Raw genomic sequence first — 16,821 nt, 5'->3', positions numbered from 1 at the left:
AAGTGGCGTAGGCGAATCCTGTCGGCTGCGGCACGAAGTTGTGTAGCAAATTCGTAAAGGCAGCAACTAAGTATGGAAAAACTTCAGGATACGCCACTAACAGTAAGGAATTTTTTGCGATACTTTCGCTAAGAATGTGGCACTGCAGGGGTAAGTGAAAAAAAAGACAAAAACAAAACACGATGAGTATTTAAAAGTTACTGTGGGAGTTATTTGCTAAAGTTATTGCTATAGTCGCTGCCGCGCTCGCAGTTGGCAGAGTTATTGGCAGCGACAGCGGATGTTGTACGAAAATAAAGACGACAGCGCTGAATTTATGTCGTTTATGGTGACGTCGAAGTTGACAAGCGGAATTGTGTGTACGGTTGTACGGAGAGTTGTAACAAGGCAAGGCGTTATGAAAGCGGCGCGGTTTGTATCAGTGTGGCGGCTCGTAGCGGCCCGCTGACTGGATGTGTGTGTTCAACGAGGCAAAGGAAGTTGCAAAATTGTTTCGAATTAGAAAAGTTAGCAAAGTTAAGTGTATAAAAGTTAACGTAGCATTTTTTGCATGCTTTGGCTTCTTGTGGTTATGGCGGTGATGGCGCTGTGGTAGCGATTGTTTGCACTTTTCGATGTGACACTGAAGGTGGAGTAGGAGAAGGGAACGCCTGAATCAGACAAATTCAATCAAATAATGCAGAAATGGTTTATTGAAAGTTTCTATTTATTTCACTATGATTCAATGGGTTTATAAGTTGGAAAGTTGCTTCTATATGAATGCACAGTTGACAGCGGTCGCCGTAGCGAGTTATGGATTTCAAGCCAACTACAAACATTTCATATCGAGAAGAATTTTCTTACAATGCGCACTACTCTACTCCATAGAACATTGGAGGCATGCCTGGTATGAAAATACCTGCCCCATCTGCTGTGCGATAGCGGCGAAAACTTTTTTGCTGATGAAATTATAATAATTAAGTGGAGATTTTGGAAAGGTACGTAGATAGGTAGGTTGGGTGGTTGTCGGAACGTTGCACTTAGACCACTCGCAGGTCCATTGTGATACCACTGGAGCTTATCCTTACGCTACGTGTTCCTTTTCAAACTATCCGGTAGCTTTATTGTTTTGATGGGCCATGTCTGCTACACCGCTTAAAAATGCCCTATCAAGGGTGCGCAGGCGCCTCATAGATAAGCTTTCAGACTCACATAAAAGGTGTCTGACTGTTTCCTCTTCTTTTGTATTAAGATATCTGCTATAGAAATCGAAGTACGGGAGACCTAACCTTGTAGCGTGGCTGCCTATTAGACCATGACCAGTTTCCCTATCATTTTTCTTATAGCTTCTCTGTTAAATCTTAACAAGATTTTCGATCGACCGCTGTTCCATTTCGGTCATGTCTGTCTGCTTAGTTCGCATGTTGTGATGGTTCACCTATCTATAAGTAATTTACAAGTGGCTATAGGCATGGGTATCATCGTTCTATCCGGTTGGAGATGGAGCGTTGTACCGGTTCGTAGAACTTAGATACGCCACTTAGAAGCTTAAAACATTCTAAGACTGTTTTTGACGAATCTGTTTTAGATTCTAGCGCTTTTATTGCCGCTTGACTGTCCGAGTATATGAATACTTCATTTGTGGATAATACTCTCGTTTTTATTACCGTAAGTGGAAATGTTAATTTATTATAAAGTTAGCTAGGAAACTTATTCATCATAAGATAAAAATTAAGTACACAATTTTAAGCTTTCTGGAACTCGGAACCAAAAGGTGCGGCCTCCAGACAAAGCTGTGTAGTTGTTCCATAAAACTAAACCAATGACGGTATAGACCTACCTAAGATGTAAACTCCGCTCGCCAGTTCACCAATCAAAAAAAAAAAATATATAATAATACTGAAAATTTAATTCCTATTCAAACCAATTTGTAGTCAAGGTAAGTGACATCGCCAAATTATTCTGAAGAGATTTGACAAATTTGGAATATACCCAAAGGGGGTAGGCAATGATGACGAACAAATTGTAGCGCATTACCAGCGTAATTTTCCGAATTTCTGTCAAATAAAAAGAGACATTCCACAAGCCGAACACCAAGTACGGGATATGGAATGAGTTATTTAGATGTAACAGATTGTGAAAGGTGAGCAATAAACTTATTTCCATTTAACGCAATGAAGATTTCGCCTATTTTTCATGAGTTCAAGACAACTTCCACTTTTTTTTTGTTTAGAGCAAATCTTAGACAACCGGCGTGTTTCAATAGTTTCCAATCTACTTTAAACTGTTGAAGCCACTCAAATGTAGGAACTCTTTGTGCGAAATTCGGTTTTGGGAAAAAAGTTCAAAAGTATTGTTACAGTAGAGACCACAATTCAGCTTCTACTAAACGAAATGCCATGAAATCTATGCCAGACATTCATTATGAATGTAAGATCATCCGGTCAAAACATTCAAATCTAAATAATAGTGCCACTGGTTGCTGATATATGAAGGCAAACCGGAAAATTTTCGACAGACTTTGTTTATTTAACTCAAGATCATCTACTACTTCTATGAAAATTCATTGCAACTAGAACTAAAACTTCGACCATATATACGTTTCTCGAAATATCTTCACATAACCTTACTTTTAAGTAAAAAACAAAAATATTCTAGGGCAGTGGCCATATGCGACTTGAAAATTCGAAAAAGAAAAATAAGAACAATACGAAATGGCAATGAATATTCTAAAGGGTTGTGATTTATTTACAAAAACAAAAAAAAACAAATATCGAGTAAAATTATGCATAAATCTTAACTCCTAGCACTGCAAATGAAATACTGACATAGCGGATGATCTGAGAACATATTCGGAAAAAGGCTGGTGAAACAATATGGCGATTTTCGAAAAAAATGTCTAAAAACGAAAGCAAAACAAAATACATATATTAAAAAAATAAAATTAAAAACATTTATTAAAAAAAAAAAAATTAAAAAAATATAAAAGAATTAACTAAAAAAACATTAATTAAAAAAATATAAAAGAATTAATTAAAATAACATTAATTAAAAAAATATAAAACAAAAAATCATTTAAAACAATACAAAACCAATTAATTAAAAAATATAAAAACGTTTTTTGGAAAAAAATATGTAAAGAAAGTAAAAAATAATTCATTAAAAAAATTAATTAATATATTATAATTAAAAAAATAACAAATAAAACATTACAATTAAAAAAAAATAGTAATAATAATTAACAAAAAAAATTTAAAAATTAATTAACAAAAAATTATGGAAAAAAAATTTTAAAATAACTACGTAATTAAAATATTGATTTATATTATTTATATCCTGCTCAATAAAGAATTTTATGAAAAACAAAATCACTAAGCAAACAATCGCCATACGTCCATGATGATCTTGATTTGATTGCGTCTAGCACAACAATTGTTTTTGGGCGGACTTCACTCAAGTATCGACAGCCACGTTAGAAATTGTTGCAGTCAGGCGTGGTCTGGCTTTCAAAAGTCGAAGTAAGTTGATCAATGATTTACACTACTGTCTAGATAATCAACGTCAAAATGGCAATAAATCATAGTACGAATATCTTAACAAGTTAATTCCATATTTTTGGCGAGATAAAAATAAACCTGTCGATAAAAAATAGAATTACCGCTCATCACATGTAGTTTTATAATGGCGCAAAGTATAAAAGGCTACCCTAGTACGTAGTCATAGCTGTTATATACATACATATATATGTAAGGGGTTTTCCAATAACAGGTGTTATTTTGGAATGGATTCCGCTATATGATTAACGTTCTTTTGGCGTTCTAGCCGAAATTGGATGGTGTTGATCTGGACAATTTATTTTCAACAAGGCGGCGCTACGTGCCACACAAGCAAGGAAACCATTGATCTTTTACGGGAAAAGTTTCCGGACCGTGTTATCTCTCGAAGAGGTGAACACAGTTGGCCACCGAGATCTTGTGATTTAACACCTTGTGACTTTTTTCTTTGGGGCCACGGGAAAGAGAAGGTCCACGCCAACAGCTCAGGGTCGATTCAAGACCTCAAAGATGGAATTCGTGAGGCTATCGAGGACATAGGGCAGCCACTTTGCAATTCGGTTATGGAAAATTTCATGAAAAGGATATTGTCCTGTTATCGTGGTCGTGGTGGCCATTTGCCTGATGTTATTTTCGACTATTAACGGCATAACTTCCTTCTTATAATGAAATAAACATCCGATCATTTATATTAAAAAATAACATTTTTCTTTGAATATCAAAATAACACCTCTTATTGGAAAACCCTATATATAGATGGAATTGGCGCGTACGCCCTTTTTGGGTATTTGGCCGAGCTCCTCCTCCTATTTGTTGCGTGCGTCTTGATGTTGTTCCACAAATGGAGGCAGCTACAGTTTTAAGCCGACTCCGAATGGCAGATGGTTTTTACGAGGAGTTTTTTCATGGCAGAAATACACCCGGAGGTTTGGCATTGCCTGCCGAGGGAGAAAAAGCTTTTTCCAGCTATTATTTGATCTTTATGCCCGGAGATGTAAACCAGGGCACTTCTGAATGGTGGTTACACACCAACCTATCGCTCATCGCTCTTACCTATAAATAAAAAATAAGCGCATAATTTTGAGTATAAGGCTACGGCTAGTAATACAGAAACACAACTTTTAATATGTACAGGTGAAGTAATGTTAACTCTATTTCTGTTGAAATTTCAGTATAGATTTCTCTGTATTTGATCGTTTTATTCTTGCATGGAACATAAGGCCTCATGGTTGCAATAATGTTCAGTTCAAAGCGGACAGGCTATTGGCTTAACGTACCCGAATCTAAGTGCTGGGGTTGCCAGCTACGTCCTCAGACAAGTTTTACATATTCCTAAGTAATCCTATAAAAACTATCTTTCATATTTATCTGACCTGTATAACCGCAGTACACAAAAAAATATTTTTTAAAGCAAAATTTTGCGATAAAGCAATCATACTGCCGATACTAGAAGAGCTAACATAAGAGTCGTATGTTTTATTTATTCCTGAAAAGCGTCAGACGACATGCAGGGGGATCGTTGAAAATACCTATAAAACATTACAAAAACTTGTATAGTAAGAGACTCGGATTTTCTCTTGGCGCCCCTATTGTTTAATGTCCCGCAATCACAGGGCTCACAATAGACTTGTGTAGTTATATCGCCACTGCAACATTAATAGAAGTTAAAACTAGCGGCAAAATCTTTATCAGTTTCACAAATTAGTGAAATGCAACAAGCGTTTCGTGCGCATGGAAGCGGCCACCTCCCAGCATGACACCACCACTGCCTGACAACTGGCAGCCTTGAATTGTGCACTCAGTCATTCAAACGGCACATTGAAGTGTCAGTCGACTTGACTTTTCATTAGCTAAACACCCGCTGGCATTGCCTTGACTTGTCAAGAAGCGATACATATATCCACAATTTTAGTTGTATTTGTAATAGTCGTACACAATTTATTTTTCTTCAGCAATTGCCACAGCTACAAGGCAAACGCATTTGATTGACCTATACAAATGTTAAACGTTTTGGAAATGTTGCAAACAGAAATTACTTGCCACGCAGCGCACCGTCGCTCCGTCGGGGGCGAACAGTTCGGTAATTTAAATGCAAAAGCTGTCAGCGGAAAATGAGTAAAAAAAAAAAAACTAAAAACTACAAAAAAATGTAGTGAAAGTAATAAAAAATAGTGGCGGCCTTCTATAAGGATAACAGGCACTTGGTAGCTACTCTGTGAGTACACCAAAAGTATTTGTCTGTGTATTTGTTTGTGCTCATAGCACTAAGCCGCCTTAACTGTCGATTCAAAGCTACTGGTGCGGTGTGTCATTGAAAGGCTCGCGCATAAATATTTTAATACTCGGTTAGGCGGCAGGATTTGGGTGGCTTTGGCGCATTTCAAATGCCACTGCCGTTGACAGGTATCAGTCGCAATTGAGGTCAGTTCAACGCATTGCTTTGGAATTTTTATGTGCAATTGCAGTGAAAAACTGTCTTTTGCAATATTCAAAAGGCATTCGAGTGCTGACAACTTACAAAATAGAACGAAAATGACGAAAATAGTAGAATTGAAATTCAAAACGGCGCTACTCTTGCAAATATGTAGAATATTCAACATCAAAGGTAGTGGAAATGTGAAGTTGAAAAAAAGTAAAAAAAAAACTGCCATTGCAATCAAATCAATGGTAGAGAAAGTGGAAAATATACCGTAAAATGCAGCGTGCTCTAAATGCAGTCATAAAAGTCAAGTGGCAGCTTGACCACTTCACTATCGCAATTGGAAATGCTGCTCCTGTCGTTTGCGGCCGATGTGCGCAAGAATGCAAAAAAAAAAAACAAAAATAGTCGTACTAATGCAATCATCATTGAGTGAACGCAGCTTAAAGCAAGATGCGGAACGAAATCCCTCATATAGATATAAATAGATATGTAAGTACAATAAGTAACGGGTTTCTCATAAAGGATACAATAATTTGTTTTCGGAATACAAATGAAGCCAAAAAAAATGTTTTTTGTTATCAATTTTTTCAGTTTACGGCAACTAAAAAAATGTGCAACGTTCTGTTTTTTGGTTTAATGAGCTCCAGATTACTGGGATTGTAATCGCAATAAACCGTACTCCTACTAAAGCGCCGATTGTCGCCATCAGGATGCCTAAAATCAAAAACCAAAAAATCCTCGCGCATTGTAATAGAAGAAATTCGCTGCATGTGATCACGAATATGAAGCCGAACAGCGCACGTGAGACTAGAAAATGCTGTGACGAGTGATATTGCAATGAAGAAGGGAGTGCGCCAAGGATCTTTTTTATCTCCAATGCTTTTCAACATATACCCGGAATATCCTTGACGAAGCTTTGGCATCAGTCAACTGGGGAATAGAAGTCAACGGCGAACTAATCAATAATATAAGATTTGCCGATGACACCAAAATATTGGCTGGCAAAAGTCTTCACTACGACCTGGGTAAAAGGTCATCAATTTAGAGATATCGCATTTTAAATTGAAATAAAGCAATGGAAATTCAAGTTGATTGTGCAATATTTATTATTTTTGTGTAGAACCATGACATTTATTTTTTGAAGATAATCCCTTTCAAATGTTGACCGCAACTGCGCCGTAATTCGGCCATCCGTAAACACTCATTTTGAATGACTCGCTGGAGGACTTCGGTCGGTATCCCGTGAATAACTTTAGTAATGTTGGCTTCCAATGTCTCAATCGAAGCTGGTTTATCCATAAAGTTTTTAGACTTTACAGAACCCACAAATAAAAGTCCAAAGGCGTGATATCACACGATCTTGGTGGCCTATCCACTAGTCACCGAGGCGATGACGCAGTAAATCCATTGCTTCACGGGTTGCGTGGCAAGTAGCGCCAACCCCCGTCTTCTTGGCCCCAAATGTCGTTGAGATCACGGGCTTCAGACCACCATCAAAAAGTCGTTCATCATGGTGCGATAACGTTTGCCATTCACTGTTAAATAGGTGCCAGCCGCCTCTTTGAAGAAATATGGACCGATGATTCCTCCAGCCCATAGGCCGCTGGTTGTTTTTTGTGGATGTAATGGCTGTTCTTGAACGGCTTCGAGTCGCTCTTCAGCACAAATACGGCAATTTTGTTTATTTACGTAGGCATTCAGTCAAAAATGGGCCTTATCGCTGAAGAACACTAAAGGTAACGAGTATGAACGAATAAGAGACATTTGAGATGTGGTGCTATCGGCGGATCCAGGTGACCATAGCATCGATATCTGGCATAAATTTATACTCAATATTTGAGAAGTTATACTGTGAATCAAAATTTGTATGCTCCTATTTAACCCCCCTTATGTTCTTATGTATGTATGTGTATAGGTGGCTGCCAGTAAGGTGAATAAAAATTTATTTGAGTGTTATTAGAAATTTCTAGAAAACAGGAACTTAATTTCTTAGATGTGCATCAAATAGTTATTGATGCTTGACTATGAGCATTTTTATGAGAAGACCTTGGAATTAAATTTTATCCAATGGATTTTATCCAATCCATAAATGCGGCACAATTGCATATTCCTTTACAAGAGCGTTCGTTAGGTGATGCGCGTAAATAATATCGGCAACAGGTTAGCTCCAGCCACTAAAGAATTAGTTCTACATTTTCCTATTTTAAATTGAAAGCAAAGTGGGGTGAAAGTGAAGAACGAGATTAGGAAAGATAGGTATAGTGGTTGTCAATTGACACACCTAGGCCTGCTTTAGACCCATTGTGATACCACCATGGCTGTCCCCTCTACTCACTCTACTTGGTCCTCATTGAACCAACCTGTGGCTTTAATATATCTTTAATATATTTTTAAATTTGCTAGTTCTGCCAATTTATTCAAAGAACTTTTTCCTAAAATATTAAACCTTCTTCTATCCAGAGCCTTGCACCCGCATAGAAAGTGTTCTATAGTCTCTTCTTCTTCAATGTCGTTACACATTCTGCAATAGTCATTATATGGCACTCCTAATCTACTGGCATGCCTACCAATCAGACAGTGCCCTGTTAGAACACCAAGAAGATTTCTCATGTTCCATTCGTGCCACGTCATTCTATTTGTTGCACTAGGCAGGGACTGAGTCTATAGGCCGTGGACAGCTCTGATAGTGTGTTTGTCTATAAGCATCTTACAAGTTGCTAAAGGTATAGGTATATTCACCTTGACTGGTTGGATCGGTAATGTGGTACCCAATCTCGCTAGTTCATCTACTTTGCAGTTTCCTGCTATGTCGCTGTGACCCGGCACCCAGAGCAGCTTTATTGTAGAGTACTGTGACAGGAATGAGATTAAGCACGAGTAACTACTGTCAATAAACCAAAAGTCATCTCATCGAAATCTAGGCATAAACGGTAGGTTCAGTAATAAATTCGACTCAGTGTTGGGCACTTAATTTACTCAACCAAAGTAGGAGTAGTATTACTAAAAACCTTGGATGATGGCAACATTTAATAAGTCATCAATAAGTTCATGGAAATTGATGCATAAAGAGTGGTGAAACGATGAGCTGTTTGAGTATTACGGGTTTACCTAATCGGATCGGCCCAGCGGGTTCGTTTTCATAAAATTTTGTCAAATCGAAGAATCGGAATGGTTTCGATAGATTTAATTGTTTCACAAGAGTACTCTAAAAAGTTCGGTTCAAGTCATTTTTCTCTTATTATGGTTAATAGTTTTCTACCTACATAAGCAACAAATGACTTTCAGTTATAATAGGTATTTAATAATATTCGCCAACCGAATCTACACGATCATTTACAACCACGAAATTACATTGCGTTAAGTTTTTTTGTATATCACTAACACATTCTTCATTTTTTCGTAAACAAACCGATTCATTACCGGCTGCGTTAGCCCACCAACTAATTCTCTTAAATACGCTGAGAGCCGGCTAACGGTCTGATATTAGCTACACCATTTATAATCTGCTCACCATGAATTTTACTTATATTTTTTTATTGTGTTTTAGACAAAATATACTCACATGCATTGTTTAGGCAAGTGTGTTCAGAGAAACAAGTTGACATTAGAAGCAACAATAACAACATCATTTGTATTAGGCAAGAGGAGAGTAAACATATATAACTGTTGCAAAATTACAAAAGTATTGTACGGTTACTTCTCCCTATACGTCTAATAAGAAGTGATTGTTTCGTGCGAAATTAAAAAAAAAAAAGAAGAAATTTACGGAGCTAAAAATAATCAGCGTAGATGAAAACAAATTTTAAACACCCGTGAAATGCGAAAAGTTATTCGCGTGGCGCGAAACAGTGCTAAGAGCATATTTGATATCAAGGCAGGAGGTGACCTCAATGTTTATCGAGCTACGTTAAGTCGAGTTTTATTGAAATCCCTAAAATGTAGCCACCTTCAAATTGTACTGATCACAAAATGAGTCGGGAAAACCCTCGCTTGTTATAATATGAATCAATTAGGAATATGGTAGTTTAAAATAAATAAAACAATTTTCAAAAATGTATGAGTTTCCAATATTCTACACTTTTTTTCTGATGAAAAGAAATTTAACTTAGATGATCCAGCTGGATTTAGTAAGTGTTGAAGAGATTTGCGTTTAGAGTCAAGATTTGTTTCAAAAAGAAGTGTTGTGGATAGATTTCTCATGGTGGGGGGAGTTATGAGTAGACTTGTAAAGATCAACATCCAATTCCTATCGACACTTACGAATTCCGAAGAGTATATAAGCACACTTTCGGATAAATTGCTGCCATTTCTCAACGTTCATTTTAGCGAAAATCTTGTTTTCCGGCAAGGTAATGCCTCTCATCGCACTTAGTCTCTATGTTAGTTGCTTTGATCCCAGGCCATGGGTCATAGGACGACATGCTCAAAGATTAAACGTACCTCACTTCGGCTATTGCCGAAGATGTAAAATGAAGAGGAGGAAGAGTCTCTCAGACACCTTCTTTTTAGTGTCCTGCGTGGCATACCACTAGGTTAAGATACTTTGGCTAATCGGCTTCGAATGATACTGATGACCTTAGCGATCAAAGTGTCAGCCAGGTCAATGTCCAGGGATGTTTATGGAGGAAATTGGCAGTACTCGTCAAAGGAAGAGTTGAAAGATGTCATTATTCATTCATAGCACTTCCTTGGCATGCAACCAGTACAAAAAGTATTTGATTCTATGCTGAACAGGATCTTTGAAGTTACTGAAAAGAATTCAAATACTACACATTACTAGGGTGAACAAATAAAAAACATATTTAAAAAAAATCCCCAAAGTGCGATTATAATTTTGCAACAATAAAATTTCTCTACTCTCTTCTTGCCTAATACAAATGATGTTATTCTTTTTGCTTGTAATGTGAACTTGTTCCTCTAACACACTTGTCCAAACAAAAAATATTATTAAAATTACTGTGCGTTTATAATTATGCAACGGGGTGTATATACAGCACATCAAATACATAATTACAGCACTGAGTCCATTTGACAATTTATTTGTTTCTTACTGAGTTATGATGATTTTTTTACGAAAATATATATTAGTTTTTTATCCTATAAAAACCATATGCATAAATTCAAGTTTCACACTTTTTGAAAATTTACCACACATTTATTCAGAACTATGTTGAATCTGACCGCATGTATATCCAAGTGGCAGTAGCGGTTAAAACCTTCATCAATTTTTCCAGAAAGACTTGTAAATTAATTTACCAAAATTTGTTCATTGCACTTTGCACAGATTACTCACAACTCAACTCAACGCTTAAATATTCGTCATTAGCAGCTCATACACGTGCATACACACATATGTACATGCATACTTATATATTTATTTGTAGACATGAGATAGGTGCATCTCGCTTGACTCTCCTACCGCGGTAAAAGTCCCTCATTCGATGACGCAGCACAAAGCAAAGAAAAGCATCTAACTGTAAGTAAGTTTTTGTGTTTTTTTGGAAATTGTATTGCGTGGCCTCATTTGGCAAGCACATCATTGGGGTATCGTTTTTCAGTCATTCTCATTTACAAGTTTACAACGACTTATCATTTTATTCGAACGATGGTGACACATTTTTGGTCGAACTGCATTATAAAGATTAACCGAATTCTGTTGTTGTTGTTTTTATGTGGATACTTACTAAGCAGAATTAAGTAAATACTAAAATAATGACACAGTTAGTATTTGATTTGAGTTTCAGGAATGTATGTATGTATATTAGGGTGCATATTTTTTTGATTTCCGAGGAAAATTCCTGAACAGAGCAAAGGTGTATGGTATTTCGTATTTGAGACCCTCAAATTCTTTGCATAATACTTTATACATTATATAGTATTAATTTGGGGGAAAAGAAACCCATTATTTTTTTCTGAAGATGGCTTTAGTGATCGGTAAATCGTAAAGTATCGATCAAACAATTTAAAGTTTATGCTCAAGGTTGTTTTTTGTTGCTTAAGAAAAGTCATCTCACACAATTTGACTCAATGTACTATACCTACATATCAGGTCAGTCCATAAGTTCGCCGTTTTTTAAAGGTGGTTTTAAAATTAATAAAAAAGATGTTTAAAGTATTTATTAATCAATAATATATTTTCCTTCATTAATTATTTATACATGTTTAATTCCCTGCTCAAAAAATTGTTTGTCCTTGGATCCAAAACGCTTCGATATCCCTTTTTATAGCTTGTTTTGAGGAGTAGTTCTTGTTACTCATATGGGATTGCAGTCCACGGAAAAGGTGATAATCACAAGGTACAATATCCGGAGAGTATGGTGGATGCGGCATTAGCTCCCATCCGATCTCGTTCAGCTTGCTTAATGTTTGCCTTGCGGCAAAATCAGTAGTTATCGTCTGGTTTGGTTCCAGAAGTTCATAATAAACAATACCGGTCATATCCCACCAAATAGACAGGAGAATCTTCTTGGGGTGAAGGCCATCTCCAGGAGCCAGTTCTGGTGTTTCATCTTCATCTATCCATTGGCGTTTGCGAACAGGATTATTGTAAAGGACCCATTTTTCATCACCAGTGTCGATACGGTTAAAAAAACTTTCATTTTCAAGCCGTTGCAGCAGCTGAGAACACACATTCACTCTCTGCTGAAGGTTGGCGACGGAAAGTCTATGCGGAACACATTTTCCCAGCTGTGAAACCTTTCTCAACTGAACCAGGTGCCTGTGAACTGTTCTATGCGGAGAATTTAACCTCTGAGCTATCATATCGACTGTCAAATTTGGCTCAGCTTCCACGAGTTCGAGCAAGCCGTTGGAGTTAAAGACTTCAGGACGACCAGCGCGCAGGACATCCTCCACGTCGCAGTTACCACTTCGGAATTTTCAAAACCACTTTTACGCAGTCATTACACTCATGGTGTCCCTTCCGTGAACAGTGTTTATTTCTGCAGCAGCAGTTGTTGCATTTTTACCACTTTTATAAAAAAAAATACAAAATATGCCCCAACACGTGTTTCTATCCGCTATTAAAATCACTTGTTGAATGCACAATATATCCAAGAAAATATAAATACTTCCGTTATATTCCGCAAATAATTTTTTATATGCGAAAATCATACCAAAGTGAAATTATGAGTAAAATACGCACGAACTTATGGACTGACCTGATATATGCAAGTATATATGTACATAAATTATCGACATTTGTCTAACATAAAAAATGCCAGAACGGAATCGACGACAAAACCAAAACTACACGTAATTAGCTGTTACAGCATCGGTACCATAAACTCCACTCACAATTTCAGCGTGTCTGGATTGCTTGTATTGAATTTTCTCTTTGTTAACTTGCATTGTTAAGGGGTTAGGGGTGGTCAGAATTTTCCAAAAATTGGATTTTTTCCCCCATTTTCTTAAAGTGTAATATATTAAATTAAAAACATTTTATGAAGTGAATTCGACAAATACTTTTCGAGTTATTCGACAATTAACAAAGGGCGCTCGGGCGCTCCGGAGCCGATAACAGAACTTTAAACGCGAGTTTTCCCAACGCTATGTTTTTTGAACTGGTGATCACTGTAATTTAAAAATAAATTAAAAATCAATAACATTTTTATATTTTTTATACTTTTTGAAAAACATACAAATCGAATGCAAGATCGAAGGATTTTTTTCCTAAATTTTGATTTTTTTAAACAATAAATTATCGGTTTTTTCTCGAAAATCTGAAAAATATTTCCTGAGGCTGCCATATTGTTAATTTTGAAAGGAAAAACGCTTCGATGAGGCACAAGATTACCTATTAATAAAATTAATTTCTCTTGTCCGATTGGTTTTACATGAAGCTCCAAGGACTTGTGATGATCACCCCAAGGGACTTCTGGAAAAACGGGCTCCACACAAACAGCGATAAGTTTTACAACTATTAAGTTTGGTTTATTTGAAAGTCAAGTTTGCTAAAGTCAAGTCGAAACTTGCTGTATTAATGCTTTGTTTTTTATTTTGTACAAAATTTTGTTTTTACTTTGTACAAAATTTATAAAAATTCAGGATGAGAACCAAAATATTTATATTCTGCCACCAATTTGATTTCTTCACCTTGGTACCACCATTTTTCTGCCTAAGAAAGTGGTCCACCTCTTCTAAAGACTATATTTTCCGATTTATTTGGGTTTACTTCCATATTCCTTTCAGCGCAGTATTTCTCCAGGTTATTAAGGGGGGAAGTCCATGTAAAATTAAAAACCAAAAAAAAATTGCATGCGGAAATTCTCTATATTATAGCTTCTATAGCCCATTAACTATATAGAGAGCGCGCTCCTGTACCTCAAACTTTAAACTCATTTATCTCGAAACTGTATTTTTAAAAACTGCTCGCGTTGTAATTCAAAAAGTTATAGACCGATTTGTTTGAAGTTTGATGAGGCCTTTCTGTGCATTACTATCGGAAGGATAAACCTAAAATTTCAGATATTTCGCGTTGATAAATTACTTTTTGGGGGTTAAAAATGTCAATAAAATAGTCCTAAACTCTGACTTTTTTTCAAAGGCTTATTTTATAATTTTAATTTTATTTCCGTTAATATGTTATAAAAAAACCTACTTTCATTTTTTTGTTTCAGATCGATAGATTAAGAGTAATATATAGAGCGGGACCTCGCGTCGTAGGCAGCCGACAAGAAATGATCCTGAGCCGCCATTTTAGAAAAAAAAGGAAAAACATTTTTTTTTTGTACACTTAAAAGGTTAAATAAAGTTGTGTTATATGTATATACCTATATATATATAATTGGCGCGTACACCCTTTCTGGGAGTTTGGCCGAGCTCTCCCTCCTATTTGTGGTGCGCGTCTTGATGTTGTTCCACAAATGGAGGGACCTACAGTTTCAAGCCGACTCCGAACGGCAGATATTTTTATGAGGAGCTTTTTCATGGCAGAAATACACTCGAAGGTTTGCCATTGCCTTAATTTTGGTATTTGACATCAATCCATTCGGCTACGGCCGCCGCAAGTTGTGTTTAAGACTCAAAATAATATAATTATTTTATATGTATATATATATAAAAATATGTTTAAAAAATGACCGATTTTGAGGCTTCTACATGGACTTGCCCCCTTAATCATGGATTGCATGACCTTAGGGTTATCGCCAGGAGAACAATATCATCGGCATGAAGGAGAAGGTGGTATATTCATGCTATCAACCAATAGTCCACCTTCCAAATAGTCGTGCAAATCATTTAGGTATAAAGAGAACAATAATGGGGACAACAGAAAACTGAGTATAATTTGTGAGTAGACAATGCAGAGAGTACTGCGCTGAGGTGCGCTTCGGAATAAAAAGCCAATATTGCTGATATTTGTATTCCTTTAAATGTAAGCTAACTACTTGACCAGATTTGAATGTTCACAACTGTATTTTTCTACCTGTGTAATTGTATATCTATACTTAATTCTAGTCTCCTTTTAGTTAAGTTCTTCACACCATCAACTCCACCTTTCGTTGTTTTGTCGCATTGTTTTCCTTTTTCTTTTGTTTTGTGTTTCTCTATTACTCGCTCTTTTATTTTGGCTTCCATTAGAATCTCCTGATTGCAGTGCTTCGCGCTATTTATTTTACGTTCTTTTCTTGTTTTCATCAACGTAGTCAAGCTCTGGAAATTAAATTTTTTTACAGCATCGCGCAATTTCACTTAGTAGTAGTAAAAATTGAGTGTGTTTTTGCTGGACTTTGGCGGAAAAAATGTCCACTTTGCGCGAATTTATGTACCTGTCCGTGTCACTGGTTATAATATTGTGCACCGGCATTGATTGCAAATTTTTCATCGTTACCTATGCAGCTTTGGCAACTACGTTTCCTTCTCAGTTTACGACCTCTACCAAATTGGAGTGTATTTTAAATAAGTGTCTGTACAGGTAATAAGTACGTTTATTTATTTTTGTATTCTAAAACACTAGCGAACTGGGGTATTATAACTCACGCAACGATTTGTTTTTTGTAGCTGTCTAACGAAGTGAAGGCAAATGCAGATTTGAACTATCAGTTAACAAGGCGCGACTCTGAAAGCAACTTAAAAATTCACTCTCTCCAAAGAAGTGACTGTCAATTCACTCTCCTCCTCTGATTATTCTTAGTACTCCGACATGTAAACACTTAGAAATCAGTCTTCAAACAATCGAAACGAAAAAAATGACTTCAGCGAACCGCAAATCCAAAAATCCAAATCAGTCGATTTATGCTTTCGATTAACTCTTTTATTTCGGTTTCTTCCAAGCGATTATGCAAGTTGATATTTAAGAGGTTAGAGGTAGACAGAATTCTCAAAAAATGTCTTAAAGTATAATATCTTAAAAAATTGTGTGAAAATTTGAAGTGAATCTGACAAATACTTTTCGAGTTATTCAACAACTAACAAAAAGCGCTCGGGCGCTCCGGAATCGATAGCAAAACTTTTGCTCGAACTTGCGATCACTGTAACTTAAAAACCGCTTGGTAGATTTTAATAAAATTTATAATGCTTTTGAAAAACATAAAAAACTCGTGCGCGATCGAAGGATTTTTCTCAAAATTTTGTTTTTTTAACAATTAATTGTCGGTTTTTTTTTCGAAAATCTGAAAAATATTTCCTGAGGGTGCCATATTGTTGATTTTGAAAAAAAGCTTCGATCAGGCTCAAGATTATCTATTAATAAAACTAATTTCTCTTGTCCGATTGATTTTAGATGAATCTCCAAGGACTTGTGATGATCACCGCAAGGGACTTCTAGAGAAACAGGCTCCACGCAAACAGCGATAACTTTTACAATTATTATTTTTTTTTTTTTAATTTTGCTAAAGTCAAATCGAAACATGATGTATTAATGCTATA

Source organism: Anastrepha obliqua, chromosome 5 (genome assembly GCF_027943255.1).
Source record: "Anastrepha obliqua isolate idAnaObli1 chromosome 5, idAnaObli1_1.0, whole genome shotgun sequence".
Lineage (NCBI taxonomy): Eukaryota > Metazoa > Arthropoda > Insecta > Diptera > Tephritidae > Anastrepha > Anastrepha obliqua.
The sequence above is the reverse complement of the archived record's forward strand: the minus strand, read 5'-3'. Positions refer to the sequence as shown.